The 25,756-nt window shown below is 37.9% G+C and overlaps 1 protein-coding gene across 2 annotated transcripts in view; it reads left to right on the forward strand.

Annotated features, from left to right (window-relative positions):
* The first annotated feature begins 19,991 nt into the window (after positions 1-19,991).
* The window catches only part of PAK5 (p21 (RAC1) activated kinase 5), a 316,229-nt gene continuing 310,464 nt past the window's right edge, over positions 19,992-25,756 (forward strand). The window contains exon 1 of one of the 2 annotated variants that reach the window (XM_010355272.2): positions 19,992-20,306. The gene's annotated coding sequence lies outside the window, so the exon portion shown is untranslated. The remainder of the gene's footprint in view (positions 20,307-25,756) is intronic. The other variant, XM_010355273.2, reaches the window with a different exon arrangement.

The raw sequence follows: 25,756 nt of genomic DNA on the forward strand, positions 1-25,756 counted from the left end.
TTACTAAATAAATGTCAGCATATATACCTCCTATGGTCCAACAACTCCACTTCTGGGTACACGGCCTACAGAAGTGCATTCATGAGTTTATCAAAAGACATGAACTAGAACATAATGTAGCAACAATATCAATAATAATCCCAAACTGCGGACAACCCAAATGTCCATCCACAAAGGAATGAGAGCATAAATTATGCTATAGTCAATAGACTGTTCTACCATAATGAAAATGAATGAACTACAGTTGCACACAGCAACATGTATGACTCTTACAAACATAGTATTTGAGTGAAAGAAGTCAGATACTAAAGTACAGACTGTATGATTCTAAACACATCAGTTCAAAAACAGCAAAACTACTCTATGCTGCCAGAAGTCAGGATGATAGTTATTCTTGGGAGAAGGTAATGATTTTAAGGGAACAAGATGGGGTGCTTCTGAAGTGTTAGTTATTTCAGTAATTCTTTGACCACTCACTAGTTTGGGAATTTGCTGGAAGGACTAATAAAATTCAATATAATACTATAGTCATGGTTAAGATTTATTATAGCAAAGGATGCATGCAGTAATAACAAACAAACAAAAAAAGATACTATACGGGCAAAGGCTAGAAGGTAAGTAAGTAAGAAGGTAAGTAAGGACAAGTAAGTAAGCTTACTTGTCCTCCTTCTCTGAGGAACTCTGGATACATCTCCAGCTGTGAACTGCAGGAATCTGTGTGAGATAACCATGCCCAAGAGTGCTTGCTTGAATCTTGTGATCCACAGTTCTTAAATGGAGTTGGTCACATTCCTTCCACGTAATCAGCCATGGTGCAAACCCTACACCAGGTCCTGGGTGCACATCACAAACCTTCATGTTTTTCATGTTTACTGTAAACATGTTGATAACTTAGTTCATCTTGACCCATTACTTTGAACATGTAGATTAGTGTCATTAGCCAGCCAGTATGTAACATTCCAGTAGTTTAATTCTCAGAGTTGACCAAGAGTCATTGCCATGGCTACAGAGATAAATGAAAATTGAGTGAAACACATCCACTGCATAAACTCCTTCTGTTCACTTTTAATGCTGTCTTCTTTGATTTGGGACTGATTGTATTGGTATGTTTAGTTTGTGGTTATGAATGCAGATAATACTGAAAACACTATTTAAAGAAATTATTCAGATAATAGTAATTCAGAACCATCACTTAGAGCTTGTTCGAGCAGATAAATGTTTTTTTTTCCCAGGTTCCTGTGAGATTATTGAAACCCTGGGAAGTTATCAAAATAAGTTTGGGAAGCCATTGGATAATATCAAAAAACAGAGGTTACTCTAAATACAGGAATTATTAAAGTGATATGAAGACAAAATTAAATTTGTGATATTGACTTTCAGAATATGTTTAAGTAGGCATGTGGTAGTAATTTTGTTAAAACAAAAGATTGTATTTGGATGTTTTGGCTATTCCTTAATATGTTTGAAGTGACCAAATAACCAAATTAAAAACAAATTTATGATCCAGCTGTAAACCTTATAGGAATTTAATTGATTGCATATTCTGCATTAAAAGTTACCAACAAAGATTTTTAATAGATTTTATTTTTAGAGAAGTTTTAAGTTCACAGCAATACTGAGCAGAACATACAGAGATTTCTCATATACCCACTTCTCCCACATATGCACAGTCCCCCCATTATCAACATCCCTCACCAGAGTGGCACATTTGTTAAAATTGATGAACCTACCCTGACACATTATTATCACCCCATATTTGTAGTTTACATTAGGGTTCATTCTTGGTGTTGTACATCCTACGGATTTGGCCAAATTTATCATGATTTGTATTCATCACTACAGTATCATGGCAGAGTAGTTTTAAATGTTTATGTGTTATGTTTATAATTTTAAAATTGAACATTAAAATATATATGCAATAAAAAGTCAGTAGATCTGAGTTACGGCACCATTTTACTACTTATTAATGTTATGGCTTTAAACAAGTTTTTTAACCTTCTGCTTTCTTATCTGTGCAATAAACGGGGGCAATAGTGTCAATGATATAGTCTACAGGGTTTTTCTAGCAGTACAAGTTTATGTTTTAATAAATTACTGCCTCAGTACCATTGACTAATCCAACAAACAGTTTGTGTATCCACTATAATTAAGGCGTTAGGCTGAGTGATGTGGAAAAAAAAATGCTGGAAAACAGGATTTCTGGTTTTGAGAAGCTAAGTTTGGTGAGCAGGGCACCCGAACACCACAACTTGTAGCAAGGGAGTGAGGCTAGCATGAAACTGGAGAATTAAGAAAGACCACATTGTTCAGGTAGCACCTGAAAGGAAATATCGTGAACCAATAGGATTTTTACAGCGAAAAGAAGAGTAAGTTCATGTCAGGGGAACAGTTAAGCAAAGGCTTCCATCATGAAAATGCTTAAACAGAAAATAGTCCATTTTTTTCTGACTTGGGGATTGAGAAACAATTACAAGGAAATGAGGAAGGAAAGAAAGATTGATATCAAATCGTGAAAGGCCTTAACTTTCATGCAAAGGATTCTGCAGTCAATGAAGACCTAAGAAGGTTTTTTCGGATGATGAAGAACGTAAATAAATCTGGTTTTCAGATTCATATTTCCCAAATGTAGCAGGTTGGGTTGTGCAGAAAGCAGACTTAGAGCCGGAGTTTAGTGTTTAAGATGTGTATTAGGAAGTGTCCTTGGGACACAACCCCTAAAGATGGAGAAAGAGGAAGCAGACATGAGAGCTAAAGGCTGCCTGCCAGTCACATTCCCAGGGGCAAGAAAACAAATCCTTCCTTGAAGGGGTATCTACGTGGTACACCAGGGCATCTGCCACATCAAATTTGTGCTTTAGAAGCACTCAGGGGCTGTGAGAGGCCCAGGTTTCACTCTGAATTGGTAGACATCAAATACAGTCAGACACTATTATTTTAAATAAACTTCCCAGATGATTTTGATGCACAGAAATCTGATAACCACTCTTTTATACATTCATTCAAAATCATTCAGTGAAGACTCCGAGCCAGGACTTTGAGTTTGCTTGTAGGACATTTCCTCTGCCTTAGGGTACCTTCCTTTGATACAACAACTCCACGAAAAAAGCAGAACTGACATCTGTGTTTTGCAAATAAGGAAACTAGCTTAGAAAGCATAAGTGACCATGCCCAAGGTCAAACAGCTGCTAAATATTATTCAGTCTCAAACTTACCCCTTCTCACTCCGAGTCTTTCTCCCTTTCCCTCTCGCTTCCTCTCTCCCTTTTTAATATATTTTAAATTTACTGCTGTATAGGTTATAATGTTCTTAGAAGAAAATGACTGTCCTTATTATCCTTAGAAACATTTCCAATGTTATGTTTGTTGCCCATCTTACAAAAATAAAAGTTTATCCCTGTCATGGTAAAAATAGACTCCCTGCTATATTCTGTCTGGCATAGATGGCCATACAGTCCTGGCTTTTCATCCTGGCAACAGCTTTTGCTTTAACTCCCAACACCAGATACTGAAAAGAAGGTGCAATACTCTCTCATCTGTCTTCTCTGAATAAATCCTTCTTAGATCTTCATAAGATTCTGATGGATCTTCATAAGATTGAGTTGGGTTTTCCAGAAAAAGGGGAGCCTTTTAAATTCCCTTCCAAGAGGCAACTGAGGCTTTAGGTGGCATCAGTGAGGATGTGCTTTAAAAGGAAAAAAAGTTAAAATAAGAATAGGATGAATTTAATGGGCAGAGAGTCTGCTGTTGTTGTTTTTAATGTGAGTATGTGATACCTTCATTCAAATCTCCCATCAACTCCTTGATTCTCTCAAAATCACTACACTTGTGCAAAACAGAGAGGTGCCCTACAAACCCTCCAAATGAATCCATGCTGTTCTTGATGCTGGCAGCTTTACTAAATGACAAATGAGTCTTAATTTTTCATCAACTGAGCATGGCCTAGGGACAGTGATGAAGATACTCTGGATACACCATTGGTAGATGAGGTTGTGCTTTATTTTCTACCCTTCTAACTCAAAATTAAACCATGGTTTGGAGACACATTAGGGGACAATCTTCACATGGCAGTGTTGATGATGATGATTTTCTTCTTAGAGAAAAAAAAGTCTAGTACTGATACTCATCAGCATGCTGGGATTTTAGCAGGTTAGAAGCAATTAAGTACACTTGTATATTAGCAACTTACACAACAAAAGCTCTTAATTGCTTGTCTGGCACAACTTGAACTTTCTGAGCTATGACGTATAAGCAGTGAATGTTTTAATGTTTCAATATCTGGCAATCTCAATCGGAATTCCTAACCTTGTTCTGGAGTGAAGTTTGACTCAAATCATTCAAGGGCATTTCATCCAGATTTTACAGACTCCCACTGAAGTCCATGGCCTTAAAGTTACATGGGTTTATTTCCCTTTCGGAATGAGGATAGAGCTCACCAAATGGGATAAAGTAATTTACTGTTGCTTAAAGCCACAGGCACATACAGCTCAATTCTACAGAACTTTAGCTATCATCTTTAACCCATACAAATATATTTTTTCTTCACTGATTTATAATGCCACCCTTATTATAAACGAAATTCTCAAATGTATTTGGGTTTATTTCTAGACTCCTCTGTTCTATTGATGTCTGCCAATTTCATGTGCTGATATCAAAATATTGTACCGTGTGTGTGTGTGTGTGTGTGTGTGTGTGTGTGCATGTGTGTATGTAAGAGACAGGGTCTCACTATGTCCCCAAGCGGGAGTACAGTGGCACCATCATGGCTCACTGCAGCCTTGAACACCTGGGCTCAAGCAATCCTCCCACCTCAGCCTCCTGAGTAGCTGGGACTACAGGTGAGCACCACCACACCTGGCTTTTTATTATTATTATTATTATTTATTTTTGTAGAGACAGGCCTCCCCAAACTGGTCTGGAACTCCTGGCCTCAAGAGATCCTCCCATCTAGGCCTCCCTCGTAGTTAGGACTACACGCATGAGCCACCACACCTTGCCTCTAAATGTTTTAATTTTGGTTTCTCTCAGGCTAGAAAGAAAAGAAGGAGAACTGTATGAGTATTTGTGAAAGTGGACTGACTCCTCCCTGCTCAGGACAGCAGCTGACCCACCGGCCTTCTCTAGTCTGCTCCTGGTTTTCTTTGCGTCACCTCTCTAGGCTCTCTTTCCCAATGTCCTTATGGTCACTTTTTCCTCCACTCACTCCTTTCATGTTGGTGCTTGCCTGAGTTACATTCTTGGGCCATTCTCATTTGGTGTAGTTTTCCTGGACAATCTTAACTTTATTTTTGGTTTCAGGTAGCACCCACACTGGCGTGTCTTCCATGCTTCCTTGCCTGGCCCCAGATTTGTGCTTCTTACTGCTTCTTTGACTGGTCTGAGACTTTGGGGGTTTCTCAGGCCACTCAATCTCAACTCAAAAAAAGTAAAGCCCTACATATTCTACTCCAAACTCACTCTTTCTCCTTCATTAACTGTCTCTGCCCCAGTAGCGCCACCATCTAGGAGCTATCCCAGTCAAATGTTTGGAAGCTATCTCCAGGCATATTAGTTGTGACCCTATCATTTACATCCATTTGGATACATCTTCCTGATCCTACCTCTTTAATGTTCATTAAATCTATTTCCTTCTTCCCGCTCCTACTTCCACCGCCCTATTTGAGCTGGTAGGTATTCTTCTCAGGGGCTATACCTGTAGCTACCTAACTGGAGTCTTGCTGTATCTAATCCATTGAGAGGCAAGTGGTATTTTGTTTTATTTTATTTATTTTTGAGACACGACCTTGCTCTCTTGCCTAGGCTAGAGCACAGTGGCATGATCATAGCTCACTGCAACCTCAAATTCCTGGGCTCAAGCTACTCTGGCCTCAGCTGCCCAAGTACCTGGGATTATAGGTGCACCCCACCACACCCGGCTAATTTATTTTTAAAAAAAATTTTGTAGACAGGCTCTCACCACATTGCCCAGGTTGGTCTTGAACTACTGGGCTCAAGCAATTCCCATGCTTCAGTCTCCCAAAGTGCTGGGATTATAGATTTGAGCCACTGTGCCCAGCCTGCAAGTGATATTTTAAAGATGTCAACCTACTTATGTTGTTCCTAAAACACTTTGATGTTGTCTATAATCTTCATGATGAAATTGAAGTGTGAAGGCATGGCATCTGAGGCGTTCGCCATCCAGACCCTCCCTATCTCTCTATTCTCACTGACTCTGCCCTGGCTTACCAAATGCTTGCCTTTCATGAATGTCCTTTCATGTCCGTGTGCCTTTATAAATCCTGTTCCCTGTACCTGGGACAGTATTTCTCCCAAATCACCAGAGTCAAGAGGCTTTAACTCACTCGGCTTACATTAATTGCCTTGAAGACTCAGCTCAGGGTATTTCATTTTGCGAGGATTTTCTCACGACTTTAACTCCAGCTAGGTCAGGTGTCTCATCTTCGAGACATAAAATAAATATGAGCAATCCTACCCTGGCATAGGGTTTAGAATATTGGTATGTTTATGAGCCTCCTTTAAATAGACTTAGTTTCTGGAAGACTCGTGTTCATTTTAAGGTTGCCTATACCTTTCCTAGTAATTGACTTATAGGACTGTGCTGCCCAACATGGTAGTCATTAGATACATGTGGCTATTTAGACTTAAATTAAATAAAATTAAAAATTCAGTTTCTCAGTCACACTAGTTACATTTCAAGTGCTTAGTAGCCACACATAGCCAGTGGCTACTGTATTATCCAATGAATATATAGAACATTTCCATTATCACAGAAAGTTCTGTGGGACAGCATTGACATAGGAAGTGCTCAGTAAATGTTGGTAAAGTAAGTTAGGGATATATGAATTACTTGTGTTTGTTTGTTTTGAGACACAGTCTCACTCTGTTGCCCAGGATGATCTCAGTTAAATGCAACCTCCACCTCCCACATTCAAGCAATTCTTGTGCCTCAGCCACCCAAGTAGCTGGGATTACAAGCGTGAGCCACCATGCCTGGCTAATTTTTTAATTTTTTGTTATGTTATGTTATGTTATGTTATGTTATGTTATGTTATGTTATGTTATGTTATGTTATGTTGTTATGTTATTGAGCCTATTGCCCAGACTGGAGTGCAGTGGTGTGATCTCGGCTCACAGCAACCTCTGCCTCCCAGCTTCAAGAGGTTCTCCTACATTAGCCTCCCAAATAGCTATGATTACAGGCGCCCACAACCATGCCTGGCTAATTTTTGTATTTTTAGTAGAGACAGGGTTTCACCATGTTGGCCAGGCTGGTCTCAAACTCCTAGCCTCAAGAGATCCCCCTGCCTCAGCCTCCCAAGGTGTTGAGATTATAGGCGTGAGCCACTGCACCTGGCCATGAATTACTTTTTAATTGAAATTCTTATTGAGATAATTGTAGATTCCTGTGTAGTTCTAAGAAATGCAGAAAGAGCAGTGTATTCTTAATCTAAGTGTCCCCAACATCTTGCAAAACTATAGTACACTATCACAACCAAGATCTTGACATTGATGCAATTCAGTAATCTTACTTAGATATCTCTGGTTTTGCTTGTACTCATTTCTCTCTCTCTCTCTCTATATATATATCTAGAGATAGATCTAGATATATATGTATAGGTATAAATAGATATAGATCTAGATCTATCTATATATAGAGATCTATACATATATGTATATATACATATAATACAAATATATGTATTATATATAATATATAATATGTATAATATATTATTGTATATGCATTATATATAATATATAATATGTATAATATATTATATTATATCTGTATATTATATGTATTATATATAATGCATATATAAGTATTATATATTATATATTATACATAATGTATTATATATAACATATACAATACATATATATTTAATACATGTATATATACACACATACATATATAATTAACTACACACACAGAGAGAAATACATACACAATACATAAATACATACACAAATACATAAATACATATATACACACACACATACATATGTACATACGTACAGGTGCGCACCACCACACCCGGCTATTTTGGTATATGTATATATATTTGATGTATATGTTTACATATGTATATATGTATGTATTTCTCTCTCTCTGTGTAGTTCCACAATTACACCCCATGTGTAGTTCATATAGTCACCATCACAGTCAAGACATAGTTCTATCACCACAGGATACTCTTGTCGCTATTTTAAAACAACATTCACCTTCCTCCTGCACCTCTCATTCCCTCCTTAACCCCTGACAACTATCAGTCTGTTCTATATTCATAAAATGTTGCCATTTCAAAAATGTTATATAGATAGTATATAACCATTTAGGGTATTTTTCACTAAGCATAATTCCTTGCAGATTTATAATCCATGGTGTGGCACAAATCAATCACTTCTTTTTATTGCTAAGTACTATTTCATGGTATGTATTAATATGTACCACAGTTTGTTTAACCATTTCCCTATTGAAGCCTGTCTCCAATTTTTGGCTATAATAAATAAAACTGCTACGACAATTCTTGTTCATGTTTCTGTGTGAAAGTGAATTTTCAGTTTTCATTTCTCTGAGAGGAATGTCTGTCTTAGTTCATTCAGGCTATTATAACAAAAGACCAAAAACTTATAACAAAAGATACAAACAACATACATTTATTTCTCACAGTTCTGGAGTCTGGCAAGTCCTAGATGAAAGCACCAGCAGATTCAGTGTCCGGTGAGGGTCTAAGTACAGTGGTCTTCTCTTTGGAATCTCACATGGAGGAAGGGGTAAGTAGCTTTCTCAGCGCTTACATAAGGACACTAATTCTTTTCATAAGGGCTTCACCTTCATGACCTCATCTAATCCTAATTATTTCCCAAAGACCCCATCTCCTAACACCATCAAACTGGCATGTAGGATTTCAATACATGAATTTTAGGGGGATGCAAGTATTCACCCCATAACAATGACCAGAAATGTAATTGCTGGATCATATGACAACAGTATATTTAGTTTTGTAAGAAACTACCAAACAGTTTTTTCAGAGTGGCTGTACCATTTTACATTCCCACTATCAACGAATGATTTATACAGTTTCTCTGCATCCTCACCAGCATTTGGTGTTGTCACTATTTTCTATTTCAGCCAGTCCGATAGGTGTCTAGTGACATCTCATTGTGGTTTCAATTTGAATTTCCCTAATGTTTAATGACATTGAACATCCTTTTGTGTGCCTATTTGCCATCTGTATATTCTCTTGAGTGAAATGTCTGCTCTTGTCTCTTAACCATTTTCTGTTTAGATTTCTTTTTCTGTTGAGTTTTGAGAGTTCTTTATATACTCTGTATGTCAGATAGATAGTTTGAAAGTATTTTCTTCCAGTTTGTACCTTGTTTGTTCATCCTCTTCACATGGTCTTTCACAGAGAATACGTTTTTAATTTTGATGGGGTCTAATTTATCAGTCTTACTTTTTATAGATCATGGGTTTGGTGTCAGGCCTAAGAACTCTTTCTGAGACCTAGATCTTAAAGGTTTTCTGCTATTTTTTAAGAGTGCTATGTTTTACATCTAAACCCATTTTGAGTTAATTTTTGTGTAAGGTATGAGGTTTAGGTTGAAGATATTTTTCTGTTCAGTTTGGTTTTTATTATAGTAAAATATTCAAAACATAAAATTTAACATTGTAACCACTTTTAAGGGTACAGTTTAATGGCATTAAGTACTCTCCCCTTGTTTTGCAACCATTACCACTATCCATCACTACAACTTTTTAATCATTTCAAACTGAAACTCTGTATCTATTAAGCAATAACTTGGCATTCCTCCCTTTCCCTAGCCTCTGGTATCCACTAGTCTACTTCTTGTATCTATGAATTTGACTGTTCTAGACACCCCATCTAAGTGAAATTACGCAATATTTATCCTTCTGTGTTTAGCTCACTTAGCGTCATGGCTTCAAGGTTTATCCACGTTGTCACATGTATCAGAATTCCATCCTTTTCAGAGATGAAGATTATCCCCTTCCATGTGCATACCACGTTTTGTTTATTCATTCATCTGTTGCTGGTTGGGTTGTTTCCATCTTTTGGCTATTGCAAATAATGCTGCAATAAACATTGGTGTACAAATATTTGCTCAAGTCCTTGCTTTCAGTTTTTTGGGTATATACCCAGAAGTGGAATTGTCTATGTTAATTCTATGTTTGTTTTTGAAAAACTGCAATAGTGTTTTCTATAGAAGCTGTACCATTCTACATTCTCACCAGCAGTTCACAAGTGTTCTAATTCTCCACATCCTTGCCAACATCTGCTATTTTTTGTGTTTTTAAAGTAGCCATGCTAATAAGTGAGAGGTAGTATTTGCGGTTTTGATTTGCATTTCTCTGATTAGTGACGTTAAGCTTCATATCAGGTGCTTATTTTATGTCTTCTTTGGAGAAATGTCATATAAGTTATTTGCCTATTTTATATTGAAGTTTTTAAAATTGTTGTTGAGTTTTAGGAGTTCTTTCTATCTTCTGAATGTTGATTCCTTACCAGATATATGATTTGCAAATATTTTTTCCCATAATACGGGGTGTCTTTTCACTCTGTTGATTGTGACTTTTGCACAGAAGTTTTAAATCTTATGTAGTCCAACTTACCCAATTTTTCTTTTTTATCCTACACTCTTGGTGTCATATTAAAATTATTGCTAAATCCAAGGTTGTGTAGGTTTTCCTTTATGTTTTCTTCTAAGAGTTTTATGGTTTTGGCACTTATGTTTACATCTTTGGTAAAAATGTAGCTAATTTCTGTATATGACGTTAGGTAACAAAGGGCTCATCTTCACTTTTTGCAAGTGGATGCTCAGTTTTCCCAGTGCCATTTGTTAAAAAGACTGTTCTTTCCCCACCCTGAATGGTCTTGGCAACCTTGTCAAAAATCATTTGACAATATGCAAGGGTTTATTTCTGGGCTTTCTATTCTGTTTCATCAGTCTATTATTTAATGCCAATACCATACTCTTTTGATTATTGTTGCTTTGTAGAGAGCTTTGAAATAAAAATGTTAGTCTTTTAACTTTGTTCTTCTTTTTCAAGGTCTGTTTTGGCTATTATGAGTCACTTGAGATTCCCTATGAATTTTAGGATAGATCTTTCTTCTGCTGCAAAAACATTTGGATTTTGCTAGGGATTGCATGGAATCTGTAGACTGCTTTAGGTAGTATCAATATCTTAACAATATTAGGTCTTCCAATCTATGAACATGGGATGTCTTTCTATTTATTTATGTCTGTGTATTAGTCCATTCTTGCATTGCTATTAATAATTACTTGAGACTAGGTAATTTATTTTAAAACGAGGTTTAATTGGCTCATGATTCCACAGGCTGTATAGGAAGCATGGCTGGGGAGGCCTCAGGAAACTTATAATCATGGTGGAAGGCAAAGAGGAAGGAGGCACATCTTACATGACCAGAGCAGAAGGAAGGGAGTGAATGGGAGGTGCTACACACTTATAAAAAAAAAATAGATTTCACTCACTATCATGAGAAGAACAAGAGGCAAATCCACCCTCATAATCCAGTCACTTCCTACCAGGCCCTCCTCTAATACCGGGGATTTCAATTAGACATGAGATTTGGGTGGGAACACAAATCCAAACCGTATCAGTCTGCTTTAATTTCTTAAGAAGTATTTTGGGCCAGGCATGGTGGCTCACGCTTGTAATCCTAGCACTTTGGGAGGCCGAGGCGGGTGTATTACCTGAGGACAGGAGTTCAATACCAGTCTGGCCAACGTGATGAAACCCTATCTCTACTAAAAATACAAAAAAAAAAAAAAAAAAAAAAAAAAAAAAAAAAAAAAAATTAGCAGAGTGTGGTAGCACACACCTGTAATCCCAGCTACTTGGGAGGCTGAAGCAAGAGAATTGCTTGAACCTAGGAGGCAGAAGTTGCAGTGAGCAGAGATTGCACCACTGCATTCCAGCCCAGGCAATAGAGTGAGACTGTCTCAAAAAAAAAAAAAAAAAAAAAAGAAAAAAGAAGTATTTTGAAGTTTTCAGGGTACAAGTCTTTCACCTCTTTGGTGAAGTTAATTTCTAAGCATTTTATTCTTTTTAATGCTATTGTAAATAAAATTGTTTTCCTATTTTCCTTTTGAGGTTGTTCAGTGTTACTGTATAGAAATGCAACTGGTTTTTGTGTGTTTATATTGTGTCCTGCAACTAGGTTGAATTTGATATTAGTTCTAATGGGTGTGTGTGTGTGTGTGTGTGTGTGTGTGTGGACTTGTTAGGATTTTCTACATAAGAGATCATGTCATCTGCAAACAAAGGTAATTTTAATTCTTCTTTTTCAAATTTGGATGTTTCTTCTTTTTCCTTTTTCTTTTTCTTTTTTTGCCTGATTTCTCTTGCTAGCACTTCCAATACCATATAGAATAGTAGTGGTAAACGTGGGCATCTTTATCTTTGTCCTGATCTTAGAGGAAAAGCTTTCAGTCTTTCACCGTTGATTTTAGCTGTGAGGAGGTTGTGTTTTTTGTTTATATGGTTTTTTTCTTGTGTGTGTGTTTGTTTTTGCCTATATATGTTCAATTGTTACAGCACCATTTGTTGAAAAGCTATTTTACTCCAATAAATTGTTTTTTCACTTTTGTCAAAAATTGGTTGTTCATATTTATATGGGTCTATTTCTGGGTTCTCTATTCAATTCCATTGATCTATGTGTCTATCACTCTGCTATTACTATACTGTCATGATTACTGCAGCTATAGAGTAAGTCTTAATGTTTGGATAGAGTGATTCCTCCTATCTTATACTTCCTGGTCAAATTGTTTAGCGATTCTAAACCCATGCCTTTCCATATAAATTTTAGAATAAATTTGTCTATATCTATAAAAAATACACTGACAATTTTGTAGAAATTTCACTAATTATATAGATCAGTTTAGGGGAAATTGATACCTTTGCTATGCTGAGTCTTCTAATCTATTAATATAGTATGCCTCTTCATTAATTTAGGTCTATTTTGACTTATTTCATTTGTATTTTGTAATTGTCAGCATACAGATACCGTATATATTTTGTTAAGTTTAAACCTAAGTATTTCATTTTCTTAGGAGCAATTGTAAATGGCATTGTGTTTTAAATTGTATTTTCTGTACGTTCATGATTAGTACACAGAAATAAAATTTTGCATGTGTGTTGATCTTGTATGCTGCAAATTTCCAGAACTCATTTATTATTTCTAGGAGTTATTTGGTAGATTATTTGGCATTTGATTCCTAGACAATCATGTCATCTGCAGATAGAGACAGTTATTTTTCTTGCCTCATTTCAGTGAGCTAGAATTCAGCTAGAATTTTCATTACCATATTGAGTAAGATTGGTAAGAATAGTCATGCTTGCCTTGTTCTACATCTTAGGGGGAAAGCATTCAGTCTTTTCACCTGTAAGTTTGATGTTAGCCAGAGGTTTTTTGTAGATGCTTTTTATCAAGTTGAGGTCATTCCCCTCAATTCCTAACTTGCTGAAAGTTTTATTCATAAACATGTGTTGGGTTTTGTCAAATTTTTTTTCTGCATCAATTGATGTGATCATATTACTTTTTTTCTTTTTCAGTTTCTAGTATGGTGAATTACATTATTTTTCAATAGTAAATCTGCCCTTAATTCCTGAAAGAAGCCCCACTTGACAATGTGTAATTACTCTTAAACATTGTAAGACTCAGTTTTGTATCTTTTTTTTCAGGATTTTTGCATCTAAGTGGTAGCACATGCCTGTAATCCCAGCTACTTGGGAGGCTGAAGCAAGAGAATCACTTGAACCTGGGGGGCAGAAGATATTCGTTTGTAGTTTTGTTTTCTTTCCTACTGAATTTGTTTGGTTTTGGTACCAGGGTAAGAGTGGTTTCATTAAATGAGTTGGGAAGTGTTCTCTTATGTTGTCTCAAGAAAATTGTAAAAAAATGACGTAATTCTTCTTCCATGGTTGGGTAGATTTCCCCAGTAAAACACTCTCACTAAATTATAATTAAACACTTCATATTAAGAAGAGTTTATAGCCAGATACCTAAATAGACAATATCCTCTCAATTGCTGATTACAGGTTATTTTTCAAGTTTAAATCTCTAGATATTTCATTTTAGGGAGCTTTTAAGTTATGAATTCCAATTTCATCAGTGGTTCCGGGACTATTCAGCTTACGTATTTTATCTTACTTGAGTATTTGTTAGTGTGTGGTTTTTCAGAAATTGTCTATTTATTGTAAGTGGTTGAATTTATGAACACAAAGTTTTTCCAAGTATTTACTTAAACTATCCTTTTAATGACTTCGGGATCTGTACTTTTAGTCCCTATTTTATTCCCAATGCTGGTGATTTGTGTCTTCTCTTCATTTTTGTCTAAATGAGTAATTTAAATCCAGACTTATTTTAATTATCCGTTTTCATTCCATTTTCATACTCTGTAAGGCTTTTTTTTTTTTAATTAAAAAGTTATTTTTAGGAACAAGGTCTTTGTTTTTCAGGCTGGCATTGAACTCATGGGTTTAAGTGATCCTCCCACCTCAGTCTCCTGAGTAGATGGGACGATAGGCATGTATCTCTGCACCCAACTTTCTGTAAATTTTTAATACATTAAAAAAAGGAATAATATTTTGGGATATTTTGAAGAAAATAATGGCTTATTTTTAAAACACGTACATTTATTGTCTAAAATTTCAAGCAATTCTAAGGAATATAGAGAAGTAAACAATCAACTCAAAATCTTTTCGTCAAAAATATCCCTTGGTTTATAATATTCCATAAATCTTCCTGTATAGAAAGAGATAAAAGTATAAAGTAGGATAAGTTGACAGATACACTTTTTCAAGTATCATCCATATGTGGATGATAGCACACAAGCTACTTTAAAACTAAATTATATTTAATCTTATTAAAATTAAATAAGAAAAAAAGCTAAAATGTGCCTGCTGTAATTTCTCAACTTCAGAGAAAAGCTTTTTTTCATATCAAGAGAGACAAGTTTGAAACATATTTCCTTAAAGGTAAGAAAAATAGACTGAAAAAAGCATGATGAGATTGGAGGTGGGGTTTTCTATCTATCTGCTGCAACTTTAATAATGTACATTGATCACTTGCTGAGGAAATTATTATACTTAAACCTCCTTACAACTCCCTTCCTTCTACCTTCAGGTTTTAGTAAGTTATCCAATGATATTGACATTGTCAAGGTTTATATTTATGTTCTGATTTAAAACTGCCAAACACAGTGGTTTTAGTCTTAGATTTATTTTAAAATAAATATGATTATCATTATCACAACATTTGACCACAGCTTCATTGTTCATGAGATTTATGTTTTAAATTTATCTCTTAGTTGTATAAATTTGATGATGAAGTAGAATATTATAAAGGTTTTTGTCTGCTGTGTATACTGATTTATTTTGTTTGAGAACAAGTGACTATTGCCTTGAAAATCTGAAGAACACCAGTGTAGGAAAAGAAACATTCTTAGGTCACCCTTTCTTTCCCTCAGAACACCCTCAGGCATTGCTTGATGCTGTGAAGAAATCTAAATGCACACTGATTTTCTTTTTCTTATCTGTAAATTGCCTTTTCTGTCTGGATATTCAGAATATTATTTGTCTTTGAAGTTCTGTAACTTCAGTAGGATATATTTTAGGGTTAATTGTTCCAGGTTGATTCTTTTTTTTCCCTGAGACAGTTGTGTCCTTTTGTTCTGCTGATCTAACACTCTCTATTTCAGGAAATTAACTTTTGCACTTCCATTATATCTTTGATCACTTTTTTCTTTTGCATTTTATTCTTTTTTTTTTTTTTAACAGCAAAGGTTGTAAAAAGTGGTATTCTGATAGATATGTAATAATCAGTTGTCTGAAAACAAACAAACAAATAAACAAAACCCTGATTTGTAGCATTTGTCCACAAGCTGACCAAAGGAAGCCAGACATAAAAAGAGTAAATACTCTATGATTTCTTTTACAGAAAATTCTAGGAAAAAACAAATCTAGCTTATGGTAATAGAAAGTAGGTCAGTGGCCTGGGCCTACACTGAGGGGACACAAGGGAAATCTTGGGATGGTAGAAGCATTCTGTGCCTTGATTGTGAGTGAAAACATTTGTTAAAACTCATCAAACAGTGCATGTAAAAATCAATGTATTTTAATTATATGTAATTAAAGGGGGAATTTTTAAAAGTCCACATGCCCTTATCCAAGATGCCAAAATCCAAAAGCTCTGAAAATCAAAAGGTTTTTGTAAGTGTGTGGGAGTAAATACTTCCACAGTGGCTGATTTCAAGCTGTTACTGAAAATGGAGTTAGAAAGCACTATATATGCCCAATCAGCTCTTGCAAGTTGGTGCAAGCCAGTTCCTGCATACTACTGGTTGTACATGTGTTGGATCTCCTTTGTTTGTATTTCATAAAAATGGTCTGTGATTTGTTTTATACCTTATTTGTTAGTAGCTAAGTACTTGTCTATCTATCACTGTGTTTTCAGTTGTGGCTAGTCTTTTTTCCTATTCTCTTTCTCTCTTTCTTTCTTTTTTTTTTTTTTTTTTTTTTTTTTTTTTTTTTTGAGACAGAGGCTCGCTCTGTCGCGCTCAGCTTGGAGTACAGTGGCGCAATCTCAGCTCACTGCAACGTTTGCCTCCCAGGTTCAAGCGATTCTTCTGCCTCAGCCTTCTGAGCAGCTGGGATTACAGGCACCCGCCACCACACCCAGCTAGTTTTTTATATTTGTAGTAGAAACAGGTTTCACCATGTTGACCAGGCTAATGTTGAACTCCTGACCTCAGGTGATCCACCCATCTTGGCCTCCCAAAGTGCTGAGATTATAGGAGTGAAACACCATGCCTGGTCCTTAGTCTCTTATCTTTTGAGTGGTTTAATGACTTTTATTTTTCCCTGAACTCTGCTAGTTTATCTTTCATTTAGTCTTATTGTCTTTAAATCCTTATATTTCTTTATGGTGATTTTAAAAAACATGATTCACATTATATTGCCTTTCATTCCTTTGAAACTCTGGGAAAAAATATTTGTCTGAACCTTTTTTTCTGTTTCCTTGGGGGAATTCTTCTTTAGAGACCTATACTTCATATGCTTTTTGTTTATGTTCCTTGAAACATTCTTTTCCATGTCTTGTTCTTTCCCTACCTGCACTATCTGAGCAAATGTCCTGTTTCCATTCTAGAGTCCATGCTGGTTCCCTAACAGTTGTGGATCATCTTTCAAGAATTCCAGCCATTTGTAGATGCATAGCATGGAGAAGGTAAAGAGAATAAGTCGGGTAGTCCGAACCGGGGTTCCAGCATGCTGTCTTACATCTCTGTCAGCCAGTCTACGAAGTTCTCCACCCCTCAGGTTCATCTTGTCACAGTTTTTGGTGTTAACGAGGTTTGTTGACATTAGTTTCTCATGAAATCTTTACTAGTTGGTAGCTCTGTTTTATTGAAAAACACACTTCTATTTACTTTCAAACACTTATTCCTACCCCATTACAGATTATAAATACAGATTTTGACAGTAGAGAAAATTATGTCTTAAATGGTAGACAATAAATACATGCCTGCTCAATAAATCATAATTAAACTCCTCCTATAAAAAATGCATACAGATACCTAAATAGATAGTATACTCTCGAAGGCTGATTATGGGTTATTTTCCAACTTTTAAATCTTTGAGCCAGAGAGAAAGTCTATTACTTATTTAAAAATAAAGTTTTAAAATCTCTCTGACAAATCAGTAGAGTTCTACTTTGTGTGTTCAAAAGTGCTATATTCAATAAATATATCAATGTGGTGGACAAAGTAATGTTTTGCCTAAATCCCCTTAAGTGAAGGATTTGTTACTGCAGCTGTAGGGACTACAGCTGACGGAGGCCTTTAGCTGTCGTTACCTTTAAGGATTGCCAGAGCTGCCTGTCTTAAGTTCATGCCCCTCCTAGGAACAGCCCATGCTCAATGATTGATGTGGATATAAAAGACTGACTATCTCAGACCAACTCATGGTCATTCTGAAGAATCATCCTAGCTAGTGAGCTCCCTAAGGGGCTGACAATGACTGCAATTGGCCTGCATCACAGCTTAGCTTCTACCTCTGCCTGCTCCTGCTTCCTGTATCACTCCCACCCACAGATGTTGGTCCTTAGTCAAATACTGCAGACTAAACTCTCAAGAAATGACATTACATACAAAGAAAACCCTTACGAATTCATGCAATGCAGTATTTACAGAAATAGTATTATTATTCATCTATAATTTTTACCTTGCATGCTTCCAAAGTAAATTTGAGGCAGCTAACAATCATCATCATATTTAACTAGCAGAAACAAATGTACGAACACAAACTTTATGTATAACAGGAAGGCTATTTTAAGTGATTAAAGTTCAACATTTCAAGTAAAAATTTTAACAGATACTAACCAATGACAAAATCTATCTCAGTAAAAATATGTTCTGGCTTTTGCATCTATGTGAGCACACATATAAGAAAATCAAAAGTAGAGAATACTTATGCACATAGTTGTGGGTGTGACAGTGGTGGCAGTGGGCAGGTTGTTAGGGCTGTGTGCAGCTTTGAGAAGGAAGAGATGAATTTAGAGGCTCTTACTCCTTTAAATGGAAAAAGAGAGTGTGATACACAAGGACACAGGACTACTGAGGGAGAAAAGTAATCATCCATTTATCCTGTGGTTTCTGTTTTGAGATGGCCGGTACGATATTAAAGGTACTAAGTGAATGGAAAACAAGTAAGGGGAAATGATGACTACTATACTATTAGCTAGAAAACTGTCTAAGGTCATTGAGTATAGTAAGGAATGGCAAGATACAAATCCTTGTTTTGTAACCTGCTATCTAGTTATGGGATCAGATTCCATATCCACTACTAGCTCATAAGTGTACCCTTGTGGCAGCTGAAGACAGACAAGGGCGTGGCTTCTTCATTTCCAAGGGTGAAACCTCAGGACTACTTCGTGAATGTCTTTCATTCACTAGAGTCTTGATAATGCTGGAGACTTCAAGAGTCTAGGAGGTCAGCAGGCAACTGGGAAGTTTAAGTTGAACTGCCAAATATCATTGCAAACTTCAGCCCAAATATCACTCAACACAAAGGCCTGTCATCTCTTGGTCCAAAAATGTGCTATATGTTTGTCATAATCTGTCAGTTTTCTTAACTGGGCAAGCCCAAGCTTGCTATTAGACAATAAACACTTTGATGCCCAGTCTGAGTTTTTGTCCCAGCTCAGGAAAGGCAAGGGGACAGCCAAGGCAGACTGGTTCAGACTTGACCAGGGCAGCTCAACCAGCAACTGGCTTACTAGCCAACTAGCAAAGTGAGCATGAAAAGGTCCAGGAATCCTTCTTCCCCTGGGCCTTAAATTCTAAATCAGACAGCAGCCAAGGAGAAGCTGGGTGGTCAGAAGCTTCGTGGAGCCTACCCCCACCAAGACTGCTTCCAGGGAAGGCCCAGCAACCCCAGGCTAGAGGAGTCTCTGTGGACACCAGAGACCATTGCTGGGCTGGCGGATTGAAGGATGGCCACTCAGAGGTCACAGATAAGGGGTTATCTAGATCCTTGCTATTCAGAGTGGTGGGAGGGCCAGCAGCAGCAACATCACCTGGGAGGTTGTTAGACTTGCAGAACCTCAGGACACAGCCAATTGAATCTGAATCTGCATTTTAATTCACAGGTACATTAAAGTTTGAGAAGCACCGGTCCAGGTGGTGGCAAAGCAGCCAGCCCGATGTTCTGATTCTCAGCCCCTCCTCCTCCCCACCTCTGCTAGCCTCTTAAGCAAAGCACAATCCTGCAATGGTCCTGAACAAAATTTCTGCAAATCCCGAGTGCTGGGGGAGAGGGCGTGCAGGAGCTGCCCCCGCCGGGGACCGCTGGGAGTAAGCGTGACTGGATTGGTTGCCTGCTCCAGCTCCCGGCTCCTGCACCCGGAGTGTAGACACGCCCCCCGACCCTCCCCCTCACCTCCACCCCCGGCCGTAGCTACCGCCTGCCTCCCGCCGGCTGCCACGAAAACCCGGAGCAGCTGCGTGCGCTCATGGACAGTCCTCCGAGGAGCGAAGCCGGGCAGCTGGGCATGCTCAGTAACTGGGGGAGGTTTGGGTGGAGAGTAGAAAGCTGTGGCTCTGCCTCCCACCCCCTCCCGCTGGCCCCCGCCCCCCTTGCCCCTACCCAGCCCGTAGTAGTTCCCCAGCGTGCGCCCGGGGAGACCGGGAACATGGCGCTGGGAGCGCTGTAGCAGCTGAGAAGGGGCTGAGGCACCGCCGCTTCGCTGACAGCCGGCCACCAGGTAGGCAGGCGCGCCTGTCGGGGCTGCCTGGGTGGGTGTCCGCGCGAGGAGAGGCGCCTGCCTGGATGCGCGCAGCTGGTACCCGGAGCATCTCCCTTTGACGGGAGAGGATGCAAAGAGGACCTCTGTGACAGCGCGATCATGCATCTCCTAGGAGATGCAAAGGCTAGGGACCTGCTGCCTGGAGGGTAGGGATAGGGGACCGCCCACCCCCAACCCTTGCGCTACTATCCAGCCTGGGCTCTCCACGGGTCAAATAAAGGATAGTTCCATTTTGCTGGGCGGGAGGGCGTGGAGGAGAACCCCGGATTCCAGCCCTGAGATCGTGCTGGTACCCCGAACCGCTCGCAAGCCCAGCACCAGTTCTTTGTGTGTATACAGCCGCGCACACCCTGGGGGTGCCACGGCGCTGCTTTTCCCGAGGAGTGCTGGACATATTGCCAGGGCAGGATTCCCTTATGGTTTTTGTCTTTTGGCAGGTGTGGACTGGAGGATGCAATAGCTGAGCCTTTATGGGGCTGTATTTTCCTTTGTTATTTGTGTGTGTGTGTGTGTGTGTGTGTGTGTGTGTGTGTGTGTGTGTATGTGTGTGCGCGCGTGTGTGTGTGCGCGCGCGCGTGGTGGGTTGTAATGGAGAGAGAGAACTTCTGCTTGTGGGCACCCTTGTGGGCAGGGCGTGGAAGAGGATCTCGGTTCCAAACTCTTGTCAAAATTGTGTGCCATGTCAGCCTCCTAGAGGGTAAACTTGAGAAGTCCAGGGATCATCACTGCTCAGTTTGGAGGATAAGCGCGATCGCCCTTCTTGAAACCGTGTGTGTGTATATGGAGCTTTCAACTCGGGCTGAGTTAATTTGTCAATATTAGATATCAATTAAGGGAACCTGAATCGCTGAGGCTATTTATGGTGATCTTTTTATGGCCAGAATAATAAACAAAAAGAAAAGTTGGCACAAAGCCAGAGGAAAGTGTCATTGTTAATAGTTGATGACAGCTTGAAAGACTGAACACACTTTTAGGGAAATCAGGAAACCTGGCATTCTACAGAGTTCTACCAAGACATAGCCACAGGGTCTTAGGTAGCTCACAAAATCTCTTAATGCAACCGCTTCTCTTTTGGGGCTTGGAGGCTGTAGACACTCTTTCTCTTACCTGATACAGATGGACAAGATGCTTTTTAGAAGCCCCTCCTACACTAGAATTCTATGAAATTGACACCCTATAATAACAGCTCTGCCACCTTAGATTTGTGTATCTGTTATATTCTATAGCACAACAACTCAATGTTGGGGAGAAAGGTAACCAGGTTAGTTAGGGAGAAAGGTAAATTTAAAATATGGGTTTATTTTTTGCTTTATAATATAAAGGATGGGCATCTTGGATATGAAGTTTGGAGACAGTTTCCTCTGCACTTGCACTGTTTATTTTTATAGTCTTGTTAGGTGGCAAGAATGAGTCAGTATCATAAAAATGAAGTGGGGGGATACATAAGGAAAATGCATTTAAGTAAATCAAAGCCATAAATGTCCAATCTGATGATAATACCTTGACTTGGAATACATATGTGCAAGGCAGGTGCACTGCTAAATGGAAGCAATAGAAGCCAATGGCAAGTTCCTGGGTAATGTTGACTTTAGACTAAAAATCGTGTGTTCTTCTGTGAATGGGTAGAGATTGTACTAGGTCTCTTGTACTAGGTCTCTGCAGCTTGTTATTTTATTAATAAATGTGAGTTTTAATTGCTATTAATTAGATATCAATTGAAAATTGATATCTAAGCATTGAATCAGTTGATATCTAAGCACTGAAAATCTAGTCTGGCAGTGCCTTTCTACGCTGTCAGGGCCTGCTGAAATGCTGTAGGTATGGGAGGCAGGTATTTGAAATCCGACTCTTCTGTGTTTAGCTTTGTGATTCTGGGAAAATTATTTAACTTTCCTAAGCCTCAGTTTCCTCACTTATAAAACAGTTCTGGGAATAGTAAGACCTACCTAGATGAGTAGATGTATGGATTACTCATAATTTAAATCACCAGGAAAATGGTGATGACCATTATGAGTAAGAGGGAAATGGATATTTACTGAATCTATACTATGTGTCCTATATAATGATTCAGGCTCAAACAGTTAATTCCCTTAAATTTCCCAACTATATTAGTTTCCTAGGGCTGTTATAACAAGTTACCAAAACTGGGTGGCTTAAAACCACAGACATTTATTCTCTCATGGTTCTGGAGGCTAGAGGTCCAAAATCAAGGTGTTGGCAAGGCCGTGCACCCTCCAAAACCTCTAAGGGAGGATTCTTGCTTGCCTTTTCCGGCTTCTGGTAGCCCCAGGTATTCCTTGGCTTATGGCAGCATAACTCCAATCTCTGCCTCTGTCTTCACATGGCATCTTCCTCTCTATCTCTGTCCCTGTGTCCAAATTTCCCTCTTCTTATACGGACATCATTCATAGTGGATTTAGGACCTGTTCCTCATTCAGTATGACTTCATGTTAACCAGATTACATTTGCAAAGGCCTGACTTCTAAACGTCATATACACAGGTTCTGGATGGGCATGAATTCTTGGGAGACACTCTTCAGCCCAGTACACCAACATCCCTCTGAACTGTGTTTAATGACAACATTAACATTATGTTAGCATAAGAGCAGAAGGTAAAGATAGAGTAGCATAGGTTCAGAAAATGCTTTAAAGATTACTTAAGGGAACTAACCTATTTGAGGCTTTATATACACAACCATGGTAGGGAAGAGCAGGGTTCAAATGTACCTCACTTATACATGTCACTTACCTGGGAGCCACGACAACCCAGGACCTGGGTCTTCTAGAGTATCTCAAACATACTCTGTCCCCAAATGATTTGTTGATGTTGCCTTCCATCCTTTTTGCTACCCTTCCAAGCAAATGCAAAACAAGCAAAATGCATTAAACAACAAAAACAATAATAGCAACAAGATAAGCTAACAACTTTCTAGTCCTTCTTAACCTGGTAAATGGCACCACTATCCATGGAGTTGCTTTAACCAGAAACTCAACCAGAATCACCTTTGACACCTCCATTCCCTTGACCCTCCACATTTAAAACCATCAGGTAGTCTCATAAATGCTATTTTCTATATAGATCTCTAAATACATCTTAATAAATTCTTTCTATCCCCACCATCACCACTATCAAACTTCAAGCTATCATCTCTTACCTGGACCACTAGTATAACTTCCTAACAAGAACCCTGGTTCCTTGCCTGGCTCTTCTAATCCTTCATGCAGAACAGATAGGATAATGTCAGTTCCCTACATAAAATACCACCCACATACCTGGGACAGATTCCAGAGACTCCTAGAGCCTTTGGTACTTGGCCAGCCTCATCTTGTGCATCTCTTCCTCTTGATGCTGTCACACTGACCCTCTGTCTGTTTCTGAACAGCCCCAACCATCTTCCCTCTATATTTTACCAGTCTGGGTCATATTCATCCCTTGGGCTTCCTTGACCTCTCTTCCCCACCAACCCAACTCTCTCATCATCCTTTTACTTTTATTCCACACACTTATTCCAGTTTGCAATTGTGTGTTTGTTTGTTTGGCTATGTCTGTAAACTCTATAATGGCCATTTATTTTATTTCTTATATGCAGAAGGTCCTCAATAAACATTTGGCGAATGAGTGAAGGAACTGAATACTCTGCCTCATAGCATTTTCCTGTGCCAACTTAAAGATCTGATTTTTAGAAGGTTTTTTTTTTCTAGTGTAGAAAGAGCAATTTAGAATCTTATTCTGACTTCAAAAGGGGAGTATTCTTGGCTTTAACAAATGTATCTTTTAAGAACTGATTTAGGCTAGAAGTTAAGAATTGAGTCAAAATATTTTTTTGGCAAGTGAAGTTTTTGTAAAAATACATCAATCAGTCAACAAATATTCTGCAAATATTTATTGCATGTGTATATTTGCCATGCTAGGCCCTTGGAAGACAATGGTGAACTAGACTTTCAGTCTTCTGGAAATTTATAGTAAACAATAATTAATAATCATTATGTATAATAATAAATAATACACTTAATTATTTGTTGAGCTTGTGTTATATGCCAGTGTCTCTTCAGTTCCTGTCCATAATCATCACTATAGCCCTCTAATCTTTCCCAATAACACAGAACCCCACACTTACTAGGAGCACAACAAATATTTTGTGAATTAATAATTTGTTGGTACTATTATCCTGATCTTTTGAAACAGGAAATGTATGCTTACCTGGGGAAAAAGGTATCTGCTCATATATAGAAGAGCATGCAATTGCTTTCTCACTATATATTTTATATATATTTTAAATAAAACATTTTAAAAATGTTTTATTTAAAAAATCATCCTGGCCATTATCTCTGGAGTTAAATTTGGAGACAAATTACTCTTTATATGGCAACAAGTTGCTGGTGTGTTTCTGTCAAAATTCTGAATTATTTTATTTTGTTTAATTGTTTTAATTTGTCCTGTTTAATCCAAGTGAGAAGTGACTTAATGTCTCTCATTCAGAGCTCTTTTTGTAGTTTTGAATAGTAAGACTGAGTGCCCAAGGAAAATGAATGTAGTTCAGCAGAGGAATACATGTTATGTTTTAGATTTCTAAAGTGGCTTCAATTTCAAGTCTTTATATTCATCTCATAAAAGGGTGATTTAAAAAAATAAATAGTAAAATAGCATTTAATGCCTATGCTTAAGTGAAGCTCCTCATATAAGTAACCAAAAATTAGACAGTGTGTCTTGATTTTGTTTAAAATTGATGGATACACCATGGGATCAATTAAAACCTAAAGGAACTGGTATGAAATTTTGGTAAGGTTGTTAGTTATAAAATATGTGTTCAAAAATCGATGGCCACCCTAAATGCCAGTGTTTTATTAACTAAAAAGTAGAATGGAAAATGATTCTATTCATGAATTAACTAATATATAAATTGAGTAGGAACAATAGAAAACGTACATAAAATACTTGTGAATAATAAGAAATATATAAAAGCCTTTGTAGAAAGCTATACAATTTTACTCAAACCAATAAACTGAGAAGCAAAAAAAGAAAGACATACCTTATGCTTTGGTAGAAAGATGAATATTATGAAACGGTTATTTTTCCCAGATCAATTATATAGTTTTATTACACTGGGATTTGGGAGAACCTTACAAAATGATTCTAACATCCATCTGGAAGAATCACTACATAAAAATAAAAGAAAACTTTTCCAAAGAATAGTAGTGGCGGTGGGGAAGGTGAGTGGTGGTGGTAAGATGGGAGGTGGTGGTAAATACAGGTGGTGTGGGGAGTGGAGTTTTGGGGGTGGTGGAGGTGGGGAAGTTTGACGGTAGAGATGAATATATGAAGGTGGTGGATGAGGTGGTATGGATGGGGGTGGTGGGTGGTAGATGTGGGTGGTGTGGGGGTGAAGGTAGGTAGATAGGAGTGATAG

Source organism: Rhinopithecus roxellana, chromosome 13, assembly GCF_007565055.1.
Source record: "Rhinopithecus roxellana isolate Shanxi Qingling chromosome 13, ASM756505v1, whole genome shotgun sequence".
NCBI classification, from domain to species: domain Eukaryota; kingdom Metazoa; phylum Chordata; class Mammalia; order Primates; family Cercopithecidae; genus Rhinopithecus; species Rhinopithecus roxellana.